This window comes from Mandrillus leucophaeus, unplaced genomic scaffold, assembly GCF_000951045.1.
Source record: "Mandrillus leucophaeus isolate KB7577 unplaced genomic scaffold, Mleu.le_1.0 Scaffold1037, whole genome shotgun sequence".
NCBI lineage: Eukaryota > Metazoa > Chordata > Mammalia > Primates > Cercopithecidae > Mandrillus > Mandrillus leucophaeus.
In genome coordinates, this window is record NW_012098510.1 from 251,459 (window position 1) to 256,166 (window position 4,708).

General features: G+C 42.1%; 1 long non-coding RNA gene across 1 annotated transcript; it reads left to right on the forward strand.

The window, feature by feature from the left end:
- Nucleotides 1-39: 39 nt before the first annotated feature.
- Nucleotides 40-1,004, forward strand: LOC105539014. The gene is made up of 2 exons (XR_001005993.1): nucleotides 40-154; nucleotides 711-1,004. It is a non-coding gene; the product is annotated as an uncharacterized LOC105539014 (long non-coding RNA).
- The last annotated feature ends 3,704 nt before the right edge of the window (nucleotides 1,005-4,708 follow it).

Consider the following 4,708-nt stretch of genomic DNA (forward strand, 5'->3'; position numbering starts at 1 on the left):
TTCTTCCTTATTCCAATTTGCTGCTTGTTTGCCACTCAGGTGATCAGCAAAAGCTCAGGAAGAGTGGTACTGACAGAGAGGATAAATTCTTACCCAAAGTCACATAAGTTGGCACATCTGCAGGGAAACATCACGTCAGCCTTTGAGGAGAGAGGTAAGTTCTTAGGCTGTATTAAGATTCTCTATTGGGACAGGAATAATAGATAGATGTATATATGAAGGGGAGTTTATTAGGGTATTGACCCACACGATCTCAAGGTGAAGTCCCACAATATGCCATCTGCAAGCCTAGGAGCGAGGAAGCCAGTCCGAATCCCAAAACCTCAAGAGTAGGGAAGCTGACAGTGTAGCCTTCAGTTTGTGAAGGAAGGCCTGAGAGCCCCTGGGAAATCACTGGTGTAAGTCCAAGAGTCCAAAAGCTGAAGATCTCAGAGTCTGATGTTCAAGGGCAGGAAGCATCCAGCATGGGAGAAAGGTGAGGGTCAGAAAACTCAGCGAGTCTGCTCTTTCCATCTTCTGCCTGCTTTATTCTAGCCTTGCTGGCAGCCGATTAGATGGTGCCCAGCCAGATTGAGAGTGGGTCTACTTCTCAAAGTTCATTGACTCAAATGTTAATCTCCTTTGGCAACACCCTCACAGACACACCCAGGAACAATACTTTGCATCCTTCAATCCGATCAAGTTGACACTCAATATTAACCATCACACAGGCTGTGCAGGGATCCAAACAAGAAAATGTGTAACAATTTCAGAAGTGGCAAGAAGCAACAACAAGATGGAAAAAGATGTGAAGGATGTGACAGTGAACATGGGTCACCCCCAAGGCTCTTTGTAGCAAGACAACACTGGAGCTCCTCTTTTGCATAAGACTGATTTATGCTGCAAGGTCCTGAAGGAAGACAGATGTTTTTTGTTTTGTTTTGTTTTAGTGCAGTTCTCCAGTAAAAATAAAACCCAGGCGGTGAATAAATTCAGTTTTCTCCTTTGGGAGAGGTTCACTTCTACTGGGGCCAGAATCTGCTTTTACATACCCTGAACTAGATGGTCAGAGTATTCTCAAAAGGCTTTCGTGGTACTTCAACTCCAATATCCACCCATCCTTAGAACTACGGCTGCTGCTCCAAAACATCGTACGTTGCTTTCTCCAACCCCCTAGAGAGAGATATTGGCTTGGGTTAGTCTCAGTTTTGTTATGTATCCTGGACTAGGTGCTTGGAATGGCTGAGTGTCCTTCCAAGCAGATGGAACAGCCCCCATGCCATTCTTCCATATTAGTAAGAAATATGTTCAGCTGCCTGAATTAGAAAATCCCATGACAGAGGCATTAGGGAACAAAGCTTTGTTTTTCCCCAAAACAAGAGCAGGGAGGTAGGCAATTACTATGATTGTTTTAGTGGTTCCACCATATTAGGTCCAAAGTCTCTTCCATTTTTATGACCTTCCTCTCCTGGTCACAGCGAGGATGCTGCCACTCAAGTCATCATATCTGTGTCCCGTACAAGATGGGAAGAATATAAAAGGGGAAAGGGCTCTTGGAGGCCATTCTATTTTCTACAATCTGGAAAGCAAATATTTTCGTAACTTATCTCTTCACACCCACTTCCCAGCAGACTTCCATGGGCAGCAAGTCTTGCCACAGAAGCAAGGGAAGCTGGAAAATTAGAGACCACGTTTATCAGAAGTGTCCCTGCACAATCATGCCTTGGAATACCCCAAAAAAGTAGTGTGTCTCAAAACAAGGAACAATAAGAGACTAAACACTTGAAGGGCAACCAACTATATTGGCCATTTCTTCAATTTAATTTAATATATCAGACTTTACTCTGCTTCCCTTAGCTGTATGGTCTCACCTCTTGTAATTTTACTTTGAGGTCCCTGCATGCTTTATGTTTATGTCCAGACTGTAGAAGGATTGAACCTGCTGAGGCTATGCAACAGGGTAGTGCATAGCATGTGATATTTTACAGGTTGCAAGAAACTTTTTTTAACTTTTATTTTAGTTTTGGAGATACATGTGAAGGTTTGCCACATAGGTACACTCGTGTCTTGGAGGTTTGTTGCACAGATTATTTCATCAACCAGGTATTAATCCCAGTATCCAATAGTTATCTTTTCTGCTCTTCTCCCTCCTTCCATCCTCCATCCACAAGTGGAACTCAATGTCTATTGTTTTATTCTTTGTGTTCGTAAGTTCTCATCATTTAGCTCCCACTTTTAAGTGAGAACATGTGATATTTGGTTTTCTGTTCCTATTTTAATTTTCTGATAATAATGGCCTCTATCCATGTTCCTGCAAAGGACACTATTTCATTCTTTTTCATCGCTGCATAGTATTCCATGGGGGGTATATGTATTAAATTTATCCAGTCTACCACTGATGGTAATTTAGGTTGATTCCATGTCTTTGCTATTGTGACTAGTGCTGCAGTTAACATTTGTGTGCTTGCATCTTTATGGTAAAATGATTTATATTCCTCTGGGTATATGCCCAGTAATGAGATTGCTGGGTTTAATGGTAGTTCTGCTTGTAGTTCTTTGAGGAATCACCATACTGCTTTCCACAATTGTTGAACTAATTTACATTCCCACTAACAGTGAATAAGTGTTCCCGTTTCTCCACAACCTCACTAGCATCTGTTACTTTTAGACTTTTTTATAATAGCATTCTTACAGGTGTGAGATGATATCTCATTGTGGTTTCCATTTGCATTTCTCTAATCATCAGTGATATTGAGCTTTTCTTCATATGCTTGTTGGCTGTATGTATGTCTTCTTTTGAAAGGTGGCTGTTCATGTCCTTTGCCTACTTGTTAATGGGGTTGTATGTTTCCTTTCATAAATTTATATAAGTTCCTTATGGATGCTGGATATGAGACCTTTGTCAGATGCATAGTTGGCAAATATTTTCTCCAACTTTGTAGGTTGTCTGTTTACTATGTTAATTCTTTTTCTGTGCAGAAGCTCTTAAGTTTAATTATATCCCACTTGTCAATTTTTGCTTTTACTGTGATTGTTTTTGGTGTCTTTGTTATGAAAACTTTGTTTGTTCCTATGTCTAGCATGGTATTGCCTAGGTTGTCTTCCAGGATTGTTTACAGTTTTGGGTTTTACAGTTAAGTCTTTAATTTGTCCTGAGTTGATTTTTGTTCATGGTATAAGGAAGAGGTCCAGCTTCAATCTTCTGCATATGACTAGCCAGTTATCCAAGCACCATTTATTGACTAGGGAGGCTTTTCCCCATTACTTGTTTTTGTCAGAAAAGAAACATTTTAATAGTCCTGATAACATTCCCCTATCTTGTATGTCCTGCTAACATTCTCCTATCTACAAAGCATAGCACCCGGGGTGGTGTTAAGCCTGGATTCCTTGGACGTGTCAATATACACTAGATAATGACCAGTTTTCCACAAGAATATAGATAACTAGAGCTTCCTGTCACAATATCTGGCACAGTGAGTAATTTACTTTGTTTTTTTCGCTTGTTTGGTTTATCTGTTGTTCTCTCTCTTTCTCTCTCTGTCACACACACACTGCTGTTTACAATTTGGCAATGCATTTGTTGTCCATTCGAAAGCACTCATTGACAAAGCTGGGCTCCCTCGAGTGTGGCTGAGATGCTGTGCACTTAGTGGCACTGCAGAACCCCAAGGCTTGGGCACCAGGTCTGCACCTGTGGAGCAGCCCGCCTGTGATTCCCATCCTCACTCGCTCTGCTGCTCAGCGGTGGTCCCTGCCTTGCCTGCTGGAGCAGGGCTCTTCAGCCAGAAAGGACAGGGCAAGTCGCTCCTTTATTCAAGTCTTTCACTGAGCTCCCAGAGCGGCAGTTGCGAATCTTTTGTTTATATTTGTAAACTAAGTGAATTTGACATGGAAGTCACCAAAGGGGAATACATTTGGAACATTGAAATGCCATTTTTACAGGCACATTTCTAATCATAGCTGCCCTTTAAAACCCACATAAAATTGTCGCCTTGAGTTCCCCTGTTTTCCAGCCTCAGTGCGGCTCTCTGCAAATCCCACAGCATGACAACAACAAGATTTCATTTTTAGTCAGACTTGACACTAGCTAAACACTAATGTGGGCTCTTTATGTTTCCATAAACTCTCCTCACAGAGCCACCAGTAGAGCATGGGAAACTGGAAAATAAGTTCCAATTAGAGACTGTGTTGGCACGCTCAGGGTGATATGGTTCCCAGTGTTTTAGAGAGGGAAAGAGCATAAAAGAAGTAGGTTGTGTGCCCCAGCTTGCCCCTGGAGGAGCTGTGCCCACTATGGTGTCATGGGGAAATGTCACTCATTAGCTGGCTTGCCTGCTAGCCTAGAATTTGCTTTTACCTTCTCTGCCTTCTCCTAAGCCATCCCTTTCTCTGAGTAAATCCAATGCCTTATAGCGCCGCCAATGTATTCAAGTGTACAATTTTAATGTCACATGTACAATCATACCTCCCTGTGGTGACTCACAGTGCCCACATTATCCTCTTTGCCAAGTAAATGCTAAAACACTGAACGACCCTCTAATTGATCTCCGGGGTCACACAAGACCTGACAACAAGGCTCACCAGGCACAAGGACATGATGGAGAAGTCTGAAAAGTGAAAAGGGAGAGGAACCGGGGAGAAAACCAGCTGAGTTCATTTTCACTCACATAATGAAAAGAAATCTGGTTCAGCCTGGAGGATTACAAAATAGGGCAAGACCAAGGTAATT